At 39.5% G+C, this 14,103-nt stretch overlaps 1 protein-coding gene across 6 annotated transcripts in view; it reads right to left on the bottom strand.

Moving 5' to 3' along the window:
- NALCN (sodium leak channel, non-selective) overlaps positions 1 to 14,103 on the bottom strand; it is a 358,280-nt gene that overhangs the window by 250,775 nt on the left and 93,402 nt on the right. The gene's annotated exons all lie outside the window — the stretch shown is intronic.

A 14,103-nucleotide genomic window follows, 5' to 3' on the forward strand; every position in this document is an offset into this window, starting at 1 on the left:
CAAAGATGTGTTCTAGTATCATTTGTAATAATATTACAATTTAATGGTTAAAACTGAATAGAAAATGTTAACTAACTGCTAAAAATTTGAAGCTATACATGGAGAAATTTTTCTTATACCTTCACATTTACATATACGAACAAAAATATTCACAGAATTTTTCCTGTATTTGCTATCCACATTCTTACGTAAGCTTCCAAAGCCCGAAAACACGTTTAAAATTGAAATTTGTTCAACTGGTTTAGATTTTTTTTCCAGTGTGCTTCAGATTCCAGTTTAGATTTATTAAGGTTACACTAAAATTAAAAATTATTTTTCATGTATTAAGTTATGCTACCAAGAAAGCTCTATACTGTATAGTCCTACTCTTCCAGCATTTCCAATGTAGACCAGAACTCTACAGAGGTGAGAGAAGAATGTGAGAAAATTGTAATCAATTAACTTTTAAAACAGTGTTGATTTCCAGTTACTTTCAGTGTGCTCAGCATTTTTCTTGTTGTGAAGACAGGATTGATAACTTCCAAGCTCTTTACGAGCAGAAACAGAAACCAGAAGTCAAAAAAGCTTCGTTTTAAGATATAGATCAAAACTACTACAGATAAATGAACATATTTGATTAAAATGAGTTTTAAATGAATGTCTACAAAGATGTGGTTCTCTGCTTACACGTGGTCTAGTCTGCCTGGTCACAATTTGGCTTATGCATCACTAACAGTATAGGATGAAAAGGCCATCATTAGCACCAACGGAGGCTGAACTATGATGAGGCGATTCTCCTGGTGGACCCCAAGACACTATGTCAGAATAATACGTTATAAGTCATCTTCCCCACCAACAACTTTTTCTATTTACGTTTTAATGTTTGCCTGTTTTTTCCTGCTTGATTTTAACAACTAACTACAAGGCACATTAGATACAGAAAACATAATAGAACAGTGGCAAAGGAGGAAGGAAAACGGTCATTCATGGAATATGGTTCAAGTACCCATTACATAATAGCACAACAAACTTAATCAAAGCCAGAGAGCTTTGGGCAGCTGTGATCTGGCCTGCTTATGCCTGGAATAAAATGTCTTTCCGCGCTGTCATTAGGCACATTGGCAAGACTGCTGCACCAGACCAGAGCTCATTTGACCAGCAATCATACCTTTCTAGCAAGTATCTGGGCTAACGACCTCAAGAGAGCAATCAGACATTTGCGCTGTGGCTGATGGAGTAATATGAACTTGCTATTCCTGACTGGGAGGAATACAGAAAAATCATCCCTGGAAATGCTAGCTAAACTCCAACATGAAGAGAAATATGTTTGAAATATGGAGCAATTGGCAATTATTTAAAACTTTAAAAGTATTTTATTTAATTCACTATTCAGAAGGTATGACACACTGTTATTTTTCATCAACCAACGCAGGGTATTCATAAGTCTTTCTGTAGAGTGTGTATGTATGTGTTCGTCTTACAAATCACTCTGCAGTCAGGTGTTTGAACTTTAATGACCTCCATTTAAAGTCTGAGGAAACATCTAAAATGATTTTTATTTGAATTTTTTTTGTACTTTAATTTTCTTTTTAATTTGAAGTACATTTATTTCAGATGTAATTATTTTATTATTATGTTATGATTTTTATTTTATTTTTAAATTTACTTTAAGTTCTGGGATACATGTGCAGAATGTGCAGGTTTGTTACATAGGTATGCATGTGGCATGGTGGTTTGCTGCACCTACCAACCAATCTAGATTTAAGCCCCACATGCATTACGTATTTGTCCTCATGGTCTCCCTCCCCTTCTTTCCCACCCTCTGACAGGCCCTGGTGTGTGTTTTGTTATTTTTTAATACAGGGTTTGGCTCTGTTACCCAAGATGGAATGCAGTGGTGCCATCTCAGCTCACTTCAATCTCCGCCGGGGATTACAGGCGGATGAAGAGCTGGGACTACAGGCACTCACTACCACACCTGACTAATTTTTGTATTTCTTGTAGAGACCAGGTTTTGCCATGTTGCTCAGGCTGGTCTTGAAGTTCTGAGCTCAAGCAGTCCACCCACCTTGGTTCCCCAAAGTGCTGGGATTACAGGCATGAGCCACCACACCCGGCCTGGAATAATTTTTTTTTTTTTTTTGAGACAGATTCTTGCTCTGTTGCCAGGCTACAGTGCAGTGGGTGGATCTCAGCTCACTGCAATCTCCGCCTCCTGGGTTCAAGTGATTCTCCTGCCTCAGCCTCCAGAGTAGCTGGGACTACAGGCCCCTGCCACCATGCCCAGCTAATTTTTGTATTTTTAGTAAAGACGGGGGTTTCACCATGTTGGTCAGGCTGGTCTTCATCTCCTGACCTGGTGATCTGCCTGCCTTGGCCTCCCAAAGTGCTTGGATTACAGGCGTGAGCCACCACGCCCGGCCTGGCCTGGAATAATTTTTACAGAAAAAATTATTGTTATTGTTTGTTGACAAAATCCAGCATTACATATCTGACAGTTTTTATGAACCTCTGTACTAGATTTATTCAACAAGATTAGGAATGAGAGGGCAGGTAGGTCAAATGTCTCTTATTGGGACATGAAGAAATGGAGCTGAATGTTGTATCCAACTCTCTTATTTGGTTAACTTGGTCACTTTCTGCCTTCTCATCATTGGTGGTTACTTACTGGTTGGAAGGAAATAAGTACCTGCTATGATAGTTGTGTTTCGTAATTCTCTTATATTTGAATAAATTTGCTATTGCCTAATGGACACTTATAAAATATCCAGCACAAATCATTGAAGTTAAAGGGGCACAAGGACATTTCATCGTCTACATAGACATTTTAGTGAGATGACTCTTTCATTTGGCCTATTTAATTTTTCCAGCCTTTTAACCCTTATGTTTTGACCTAGAATTCTTGACTACCTCATACTGTAAAAAGAGACAACAATCAAAAGGCTAATATTGAAGGTTTAATCTTATTTGCATGACAAATTCAAGTCCAACAATACCTCTTGTCTCCGTTTATCTCAAAGCTTTAATTTTAGGGAGGCACAGATTCTGTACAATGTAGGTTATACCATTGCTTATCTCATTGTATTGGAAAAATGCAGTATTTATAAAAGTTTTTCCAAGTTTTAAAGTTTAAAGTTGTTTATCTTTTTGTCCCTTTGTAGATTGTAAACTCCACGAAAGCAGCCACTCTGTATTGGTCACCACCATATTCCTAGTGCCCGGGCCAGTGCCTGGCAGATAAAACACAGGTATGTTCATCTGGACAAAACATAAAATGTAGAGTAAATGGGCAAAGGAAAGTAACAAAGCAGAGAAAGGTCAGGGAGAGAGGCCGGTGGAAATATTCAAAGAGGAAACACATGTAAAAGGGAAGGGTGTGTTGGACCATGCGAAGAGCCACAATTATAGAGGTCAGCAGACTTTGAAAGCTGGCCAGTCTGCTCATCTGCCATCCTGGAGGGTCTCCAGGAGGGGACTATCCAGATTAATTTCCATGAATGGTGCCTGAGGCCAGTTGGTGACCCACACCAGCTGCCAGAGCTCCCAAGGCTGCAGACCTGCTTTGCTGACTGAGGATGCCCCAGGCCCTCATTGCCAGACTCAGCCACCTCCCTTGAGAGGCACTGCATTCCCGGCATCCCTTCCCACAGTCTCTCTCACGCATCGCTAGCTCAATGGCTTCACTTGTCTCCAGACACTGGCTTCCATTTCCTCTGCAGATGCTCATTTCATGGCCTCATGTGGCCCTTCTCCCACGTCGGTCCTCAGAAATGTGGGTCGTGGGTTGTTTTACTCTCCATGTCGAGAAATCCCTCTAGGTCCAGTCATGCAGGCACTGAGAGAGCTGCTCTGGCCTCCCCTCTGCCCTACCCTTGTCCTGGTGATTCTTTTTTTTTTTTTTTTTGAGACGGAGTCTCGCTCTGTCTCCCAGGCTGGAGTGCAGTGGCCGGATCTCAGCTCACTGCAAGCTCCGCCTCCCGGGTTCACGCCATTCTCCTGCCTCAGCCTCCCGTGTAGCTGGGACTACAGGCGCCCGCCGCCTCGCCCGGCTAGTTTTTTGTATTTTTTAGTAGAGACGGGGTTTCACCGTGTTAGCCAGGATGGTCTCGATCTCCTGACCTCGTGATCCGCCCGTCTCGGCCTCCCAAAGTGCTGGGATTACAGGCTTGAGCCACCGCGCCCGGCCTGGTGATTCTTTTATATGAGTCCTGATGCTGGTTTTGACTTTAGAGCCATTGCTTGCGTTGCTTCAGTGTCTACATGGCATTTGCAGGAGGTGGGACACCATCGTCCTCCACCTCAGCATCCCAAACATTAGAATATCACCACATTCATTAAAGTGTCTGAGACTTGTCACAAGTTGGTGTAGGTCAGGCTTGGCTCATTTAATCCTCACTGCCACCTTAGTACAAAGAACACCATTTTACTGATAAAGAAAGCAAGTTATGCCATTTGCTAAGGTCACATGGCAAGGAAGTGCTACTGTGGGTTGGATCCTGCCCTCCACTCAAGCTTAATCCCCTGTTCCTATCAGGCTTTCTTCATGTGGAGGAAGTTCAAGTGCTATTATCAGGTGCATTTTCTTGGACTCTGAGAACCCAGGCTCCTCCCTGCAGTTTCTGAGGTAAGGGGTAGGGCTCTGAGATGCCTTCAGTCCCTGGAAGAGTCAAGAATAGGCTGGGCTTGAAGTTCATGTTGTTTCATAATTATTAACCACAAACAATAGACATGAGTATTTTATTTGGGGCAATTATTGCTATGAACTTCTAAGTCAGGGCAAGGTCTCAGTTTCATTTTCCTGCTCCTATTATAGAGATACTTGGGTGCTTAGCCCCTCTCTGTTGCTTGGAGAAAAACCTCATGTTTTGGGTTAGCTTCTGGGCAGAGCAACGGTGGTGTGGGCCCCATTAGACAGCTCCAACCCATGGAAGCCACAGACAACTCTTGGCCAAAAACCCAGAACAGTCATAACCTTGAACTTCCTACGGCTGTCACAGATTACGCAGATAGAGAGAAACATCCTGTTACATGGCCAGGCCTTTCTCTATTTCAATTCTCTATCAACACACTGGCAAGTTCATTCTTATCATTCTCACATTAAAAACGAAAAGACTGTGGCTTAATGAGACTAAACACATCCCTGAGTTCGTCTGGAGTGACATTCCAATGAATCCGTGCTCGCCTCCACAGACTACGTTCTTTCCACTCTGCCATGCATGTCTGAACTTTCTGAAACTTTTCTTGGCTTGGTTTTGAGGAATTTGAACAAATTCCTGTCTGGTATACTTTGTGAAAGCAAAAATTCTGCTTTTAAAATTAAACAAACTAGCCCAAGAAAAGGGAAGGGAGGAGGGGTGAAATTTCCTCTCTGTGTTTTGGATTAGCAGTAGTTCTTCTGTGCTTCTGCTTGGGGTGGGGAGAACATTTCTCTGCCTTCTCTGCGCTCCTAGCGCCTCAAATGATTGTCTGACAAGAGTAGGTAAAGATAGTTTTAAATACTCTCAGAACTCTAACCAAAATTCGAGATTTAAAATTTAAAAAGCAGTACGATTTTAATTATTTTCACGAATGTGTTAGTAAATCAGAACAATATAAAATTTAGCAGTGGCTCTGGTTTAGCTTTTGGGTGTACTGGGTGTACCTTTTGGATATTCCGTACAATTACTGAAATTCTAACTATGGCTTGTTCTGTGTTACAAATGTAATCATTTGAGACGTAGAATATAAAATAGAGAAATTAGTTTATAAAAATAAATTTGTTTTGACTTCAGTAAAGTCAAATTTCATGGCTTCATTTTTGGAATATATTTATAATGGACTGGGCATTTTGTCCTTTTGTTCTTTAAGCCTGTAGTAGATATTACTGCTTGTGACTCTGGACTCATTCTTCTCTTCTTCCTGGGCACCTGGTTGCTTGGTGAGATAATATGCTGCTTAGAATTTTCTGCAAGGAGGTGTGGCCTTGTGACAAAGTTCTTCCTGATGTGTGCAACTCCCAAGCCATCTACAAAACAACTCCTTCCCTGGACTCATTTTTCCCTTCCCTTCCACCAGCTAGAAATAGAGAAGCCAAGGACAGACTTGGAGAATAAGTGTTGAGTTTGGCAGAGATGCCACAGAGGCCTGCACTTTGGGATGACTTCATGGGCCCAGCCCATCCAACTACCCACATACCTAGGATGGCAGCTTCAGAAAGAAACCAACTTGTGTCTTGCTTGAGCCATTGTATTGTGAGTTCTCTCTTTAAAGCTTACTTTACCCCAACTATTACATAGACTAAGACTCAAAGTAGCTATGGCCCATGGGCCCAGTTCTCAGAAATGGCTGATGTTCACAGGGATGTCTGTTTGGAAAAAATATGCTAACCAAAAATTATTGATATACAGACATTTTAGAATTTCATACAACTATATGAAGCAGATTGGACAGTTCAAGGAAACAAAACAAGGCAAAGTTGCAACTGATGTCCGATAAAACAGCTCTTTTTTCCTCACAAAAGCCACCCTACTAACCTTGGCCAAAGTTATTGGCATACCAAGACACAGAAATTCCCACTTCATACCTACACTTAGCCCGAAGAAAGAACTCCACCCATATATCTAAAATAACAAGGTAAAATGTACAATTTAATGTTACATAAAGATTGCTTCAGATTCTTTGAAATGTTCAAAGGAGATCCTTTGAACACAAGATTGTTACTTTTTAAATATAGGGTTTCAGTTTCATGACTAATGGTATGATTCAACAACGTGGAGCAATACATTATTTCTCAAGAAAAAGCATTATACTTTAATTTGTACCATTTCAAAGCTTTAAAAAATCTTGCCAAAATAGTGCTATTTTTACCAAATAAAACGTTAAAATACAGGCAAAGTCTTAAGAATAATACACACACACACACACACACACACACACTCTCAACATTACTGAACTCAGACATACCAAAGAAATTCACATTCTTGAAAGGACTACCAAGCCTGCATCTTGTTATATTCTAGGCAAACAAATATGAGAAATATTTAGTACTGGAATAGGAAGTATTTTGGCAAGTGATTGCAAGTGCTTTGAACTCACAGTTCATGATCATAATGAATGGCTACCTCAGTGATATAAATCAGACACCACATAGTTTGATAAAATGTAGGGATACATTTCCTCATCTGTCAATCAAAGCATGCTCACTGGCCACTTCAGCACATCAACCACCCCATATTCATTTTGTCCATTGGCAAAGAATTCCTAAGACTGTCTGTCTTGATTTTCAGCAAGACTCTAGTGTAATGCCTTATGGTTTGAGCGAAATTCACATCATGTAACCAAGCTTTTGCAAATTTGATCATTTTACTTTATGGAAAATATTTTCATCTCAGCCACTGTTGACTTTGCATTCTTGACAAAAATTAAGCGAGTCTCATTGATCTTTCACTGTGTCAAAGAAAACAATTAAAAAAAATTGAGCAAGTGTAGTTCTCATTATTCAATCACGTTTTCTGTTTTAACATAAAAAGTGAAAAAATTCTACCAGTTATAGCATTTTCAATCTAATCACATTCCTGGAACTTAACATGTAATGAAACCAAGATCCTCATATTTCCCCTCAAACATGCTCTTCTGGAAGTTAATGGCAAGTCTATCTAATCACTGAGGCCAGAAGCTTTAGAGTGATCTTTTCCATTTAACACACAGCCAATCTCTTAGTAAATCCCATAAAATAAACATGTACACTACATTCAGCATCTTCTGTGACCTCCACTGCTGCCACCTTTGTCCAAGCCACTGCCATCTCTCGCCTGGACTCTTAGGACAGTCTCCTCTGTCATTGCTTCCCTTGATTCTATTCTCTGCCCAGCAAGCAGAGTTGTCCTGATCAGTCTTGTCTCGCCTCTACTCAAAATGCTCCATGGGCTTTCCATCTCATTTAAAAGGAAAAGCCAACGTCATTATGTTGGCCTGGAAGGCTCTACACGATCCTTTCCTTGTTATCTTTCCGATCATATTCCTTTTCTCTTTCTCCATAGCTTCATTCAAGACCCGCTGGCCTCCTCATATGAGGAGGAGAGCATGGGGCATGCTTCCTTCTCAAGGCCTTTGAAAAGCTATTCCCGCTGCCCTGCATACTCTTCCCCAGAGAGCCATGTGGCTTGCCCCTTCCCAACTACTGCATTTTCCTTGAAGGGACTTCTTCATGGCCACCTTATTGAAACTGCAATTCCTACTCACACCTTCCCCTCTCTTTTTGTCTGCTTTCCTTTTCTCCTTGACACTTATTACTATGTAGCATGCTACTTATTTTACTTACTTAGTTTCATTATTTCCTGTTTCTTTTGGTCGAATTTGTAAACTCCATGAAAGCAAGGATTTTTTTTTCTCTGTTTTTCACTGTTGTGGTCAAATGCCTGGTACATAGTGGGTCCTCAACAAACTATTTTTGAATATTGAATGAATAAAATATTTTCCCATATAATCAGTTGACCAGGAAGGAAACTGATAGAAAAATAGTAAAGAAACACATTCACATATACTGGAAATAAAGTCAGAACTGAATCAGATAATAGGATATTCACATATGGAATGTGTAAAAAATCTCATTAGGCATTAGCTAGCTGCACAGAGGCCCAGAAAACAAACATACGAGTACATATCAAATTCTGGGGTAAAGGCCAGACTAACGTAGGAACAGGTGGTATTTTCTTAATATGCTTATTCTATGGCAGATGGCGTCTATATTTTACAGCCTGAATAGTTCCATCACTGTGAGCTCTCTATCTCTAGTAAAATACAATCATATATGGGGGGTAGCTATACATACCACAGCACCTCTTATTTCCACAATATCACCCACATAAACCCAGGAATCACTCAGTTCTCTATTCTCGGTATTCAAACAAATGCACAGAACAACTTTTCAAATGAATACAAAATGCAAATTACACTGATCAAAAAGAATTTCATGTCAAAGATCCTCCCACTAATAGGGCTTTGATTCAGCCTTTAAGTTTCATTAAAACCCAGCAGCAGCAGACTCCTGTACAAAGGCAGGTGAGCAAAGCTTTGTATTTAATGTGCCACTTGGATGCCTATGAGATCTGTTGGCTTGTCTGTACTTAAGTTCATGCCTGAGAGTGTACTTGATAGTTGCATCCCACTGGCTGGAAGAGGACAATGCTGGCGAGATGCCAAAGTGATGCTGCCTGAACGTACCTCCAGTGAAATGCTAAGGAAGGACTTTTCGAATGGAAACAAAAGCTTTACAAAGGAAAAGCGTTAACGTTGGAGAGAGGCTTTAAGGAATAAAACTTAATACAAAAGAAATAATCATTATTTGTTTAATATGTTTAATCATTATTTAATTGCCGGTAAATTAACAAATTGTAATACTAGAGAAAAATTGGTCACAGTGAGAAATACGATCATATTAGCAAAATGCCAATGTGGTTTTAACTTTGAGAAAGAAAAATTGTCAAAATGATAAAATAATCATTAGTTCTAGAAAGTCTAGATAATCTGATGACCCTTAAAGAACAAAGTGGAAACTGTCAAGAGCCAGCAAAGACTCACCCCTGTAATCTCTGCACCTTGGGAGGCTGAGGCGAGAGGATCAAGAGGTCAGGAGATCAAGACTATCCTGGTTAACATGGTGAAACCCCGTCTCTACTAAAAATACACAAAAAATTAGCCTGGCGTGGTGGCAGGCACCTGTAGTCCCAGCTACTTGGGAAGCTGAGGCAGGAGAATGGCGTGAACCCAGGAGGCGGTACTTGCAATGAGCAGAGATCGCGTGTCTGGGCGACAGAGCGAGACTCCGTCTCAAAAAAAAAAAAAAAAAGAAGAGATGAAGAAATGGTAAGAGGTCTAGATGGATTCACAGCTGACTACACAAGTTTATCTATACTAAGTTTCTATGTAGAAATTAGAGATTAAGGGATAAATTCTACATTAATTTAAGATATAAACAGTAGAAAACTTTCTTAGTAAGAATGTGTACACCATCCATTTAATATACACGCTCTCAAGAAAAGTCTTCAACAAAATTAGTCTATGCTTTTAAACTTTTCTCTAATCATAAAGATTAATATCAAGTAATCATTAATATGAATTGATCTAATGATGTTTTTAAATATAGTAAACATAAACACTAGGAAGCATATACTTAGAAATACCAGATTCTTTCTAGGAGGGTCAAAATGAAACATCACTGCTGAGGTGAGTGTTCAGAGTTGGTAAGACTTGACTCCCCCTTTTAAGCTACCAAGCCTGTTTTTTTGTTCCTATCTAATATGCTCCTGATCTGTCCTGAGTGCCAAAATCTCCCCTGAAATGACCAGCGATGGGACCAGATATATTCCTTTCTTCCTTGTCTTCTTTCCATGTCATGCAGTGTGTTCAACTTGGAAGAGAACTCAAGTCACCCAATGCTCAAGTGACAGCTGTAGTTCTGAAAGGAATGAATCAAACTTAGTCTATAGACTAAGATATGTGGATCATATACGAGAAGCCACGCGTAAAGAGTAAAATGCTATTCAATAAATGCTCTCCTCATCAAAACTTAAATGCCTTGTCTTCTTCTTCTCCCACACAGCAACAGATGATAATGATCTAATTCATCATGCTAATTAGCAAATAGATTAAATTATGTACTATCCCTCTCAGTTCAAATGGCCCTTAATCTAACTGAAGGTCATTTATTGCCTAGAGGAGTCCTGAGTAAGTGCCCAGACATTTTATGTTAATCAGTGAGAGAGACCTCACTGGTTAGGGTGACCTCCTAGGATTCCAGATTTATTCTCCACTCAGAGAGCATACTGGCACCACCCACTGTATCTAAATTACCTATTTATTTCATGTGTTCAAGAACATTTTATTTCCACATTCATCTTTCCTGACTTTCTGGCATCACTAAAAATATTATGCGAAGTCCAGCAAAGAAAGTTTCCATTTTCTTAAGTTCAAACATCAAATGTTTCTTGGATGGAAATCTTAGCCATCTGTCAGCACTATGATTCCCTGTAAAGAATTTACCCTTTTATACCTGTACCCTGGAAAATTCTTTTTTAAATTTCTTGTATACATTGCAAGAAGAAAATTAATGTTCAGTTTATATGTTTCTTGCTTTTCAAATGTTCCAAAGGTTGGGACCAGGTGACCATCCACTCTAAGCCTTACTAATTTTAAAATTATGTCTTCCTGTAGATTCCCATAGAACAGATTTATGAGGAAAAAAATGCTTTACTGATAGGTACAGATAATTAAGTTTCATGATGCTAAATATAATGTATTTGATGTAGGTTTTAGACTGTTAAATACCTTTTCATTTTTAAAATAAATCTATAATTACATTGTATACTTAACCTTAATTTTTCCAGCTATTCTATAAATTCTTTATTGAAATGCACAGCATTTAATATATTTATTTAGCTTCATCTCCTCATCTTAGGGTTTTCTAAAAATTAACCAAAGTCAAATTTTGTTTTTGAGGGATTAAATGGCTTTCTATTTCCTGAAACTGTTTAGTCAGATATTTAGAAAGTTGTACTCAATCATTTAAATTTGTTTCCACTTATTTTACTGTACAAAAGATTTTTTTAAGAAAATATAATTATTTGTATAAATAATGTTTGATATAGAAAATCTTTACTGGTGAGTACATACAGATAATTTTATGAGATGAAGGCAAGACATTTTAGTCATAAACTAGACATCCTCTGGAAAAGGTATTAAAGTCAAGGAAGAATTTTGATCTGATTCACCCTCCTTAGCCATTGGCTTGCCAATCTCCATCTGAAAAGTGCACACCAAGGACGTTGTCCAGAAAAGCTAACTTCTCCCTTGTAAGCATCATTGGTTTAAACCCATAAGGTATGGTAACCATAGGGGATCCCTGATTAATTTCCTGTCGTACTGCTCAGAATGGCCTCTGTGATTCACCTGAGTTGGTCAATTGCATCTTCTAACATCACTCACGCGTTCCTCCATATAACCAATCAAACTACTCCGTTAGCGACTCCTGTGGTTGTATGGTTTCTCAAACATGGACGCCCTCTCTTTCCTTTCTTTTATACCCTTTCTAAGCATGGTTACCTCTACATGGACCAAGAGCCACTCTGGGAGCCTCAGCGATTTAGGAAGGTTATGTTTCCTCACCAGTGGCTCACCAGTGTTTGCTTTATTATAATGCTTACCTCTGCTTACATAACTCACATGAATGTTACATATTTACTCTTTATATATGCATAGATTATTCCACCTTTTTTTAAAAGCTAAAAACATTATCTACTTATTTTTTAATGCATTGAAATGCTAGTTCTTCTGGGATGACCCTGTGATAACTGTGATGACCCTCCCAATTGATAATTGGGAGATCCTTTCTTTGTGATTTTGTAGTATACAAAAGTACATTATTTACAAACATACTTGCTCAACTGGGTTTTAAATTCCTTAATCTACTCTATCCCTTCATTACCCTTTTTCCCATTGTCACAGGATCCTTAGGGTGTCACTTCACCAGGCAGAAACCTCTGTAGCCGGTGGCACCTTTGTCCACGTTTTTCTTGCCCGCTGGGCTCATTCTGCCCACCCAGCCTGGCAGGCAGCATTCAGCTTTCACTACCAGCCTGGATCCCATGCCTGCCAAGGTTGAGCCAGGTGCGGAGCGGCGAGGGGTGCATGAGTAAGTGAGCATGGAGTCTGGCCACTGTGCACAGCCAGACACGCTGGCTGAGGTGGGGTGGTCAGCTCCGGGCACCAGCACGGATGCCGGCTCCCTGCTGTGGCTGGACCAGGCCTACTGCAAGTGGTTTCAGGATCCCTCAGCATGAACATTATTAGAACACAGTGAAGCTGTTGCATTTGGCATTTTCCATTGTCATCAGAAACTAATATTTCTGACTAGGGGGAAATCTCAACTATGTGAAGAAACACCCTAGCACTTTCAGCTATGGAAGACCTATTTGACACCAATTTCTGAAAATGACTTCACTCTTGAGCAGAAAAATGTAATTAATTCCAAGATATGGGTACTTGATGTCCCTTTTATCCTTAATAGGCTAAAGAGGCAAGAATTATATGCAACTAAGGAAATCCACACTAGGGAACTTTTCAAGAAAGCACTACAATTACCGACAATTCACCAAGAGGAAAACCCTAAAACTCAAAACTGATGTTTAAATTTTAAAAAACGTTGTGGGTACAATGAAGCATGATGCATTTTTAGAATAATTATGACACTGGGCAAGATTGTTCTCACATTTTTTTTTTTTTAATGAAGAAGACTTCATTACAGCTGACAAGTGACTCATAAAAACAGAAATCCCTGCCTACTCTTCAAACTCAATAAACCTGGACAAAAGAAATAAAAGCCTAATAAACACCCGCCTGTGGGTAAAGTGCTGCTGGATGTTGTTATGAGTTGAATGGACTGGAAATCATAAACCGGGTACCACTGGAGGGAAAATACCTGCAGCTCAAATGCATCTCAAGGGGCACATGAATGAGAACTGCAGTGTATTTCGCAGAAATCTCTTAGCAGGACTGCGGATGAGCCCAGACAAAATGGAGGAAGTCCCCCAAGGTACAGCCAGATATAGAAAGCGCTCAGAAACTCTTTCCTCTGTTGGCCACAGGGCTTGCCTAGTCCTAACCTGCTATACTCAGGGAACCTCATCATCAGGACCTCTCTGTTCCTCCTGTAGCCTCTCCTGCCTGCTGTTCTTGGCCCCTTTAGTTTGATGTTCTTGCTTCATCCTGTGCCAAACCTACTGATGGCAGGAGCGCTGATTTGACTCAACCATATACGCCCTCCAGGCTGGAGTGACACTTCTGAAAGATGAAAGCTTCCGCTTTAAATAATGAAATACTCAGAAAACACAATACCTTCTGAATCAAAGAGATTTTATCATAGTCAAAATATTGGCCTAAATATACTTTGTTATAATATCATGTTTTTAGAAAATATGTAAACCATGATTTTGAAGTGATTTTTTTGGTACATACATTCACATTTTCAAACATTTATGAAATGCATGTGTTTTACCTTTATAATGAGAAAAAAGCTAGAAGATTTTAAATCAACAAGTCATGTATATTTTATATATAGCCATTTGTTGCATAGAAAAAGGAATTTCTTAT

This window comes from Macaca thibetana, chromosome 17, assembly GCF_024542745.1.
Source record: "Macaca thibetana thibetana isolate TM-01 chromosome 17, ASM2454274v1, whole genome shotgun sequence".
Taxonomy (NCBI): domain Eukaryota; kingdom Metazoa; phylum Chordata; class Mammalia; order Primates; family Cercopithecidae; genus Macaca; species Macaca thibetana.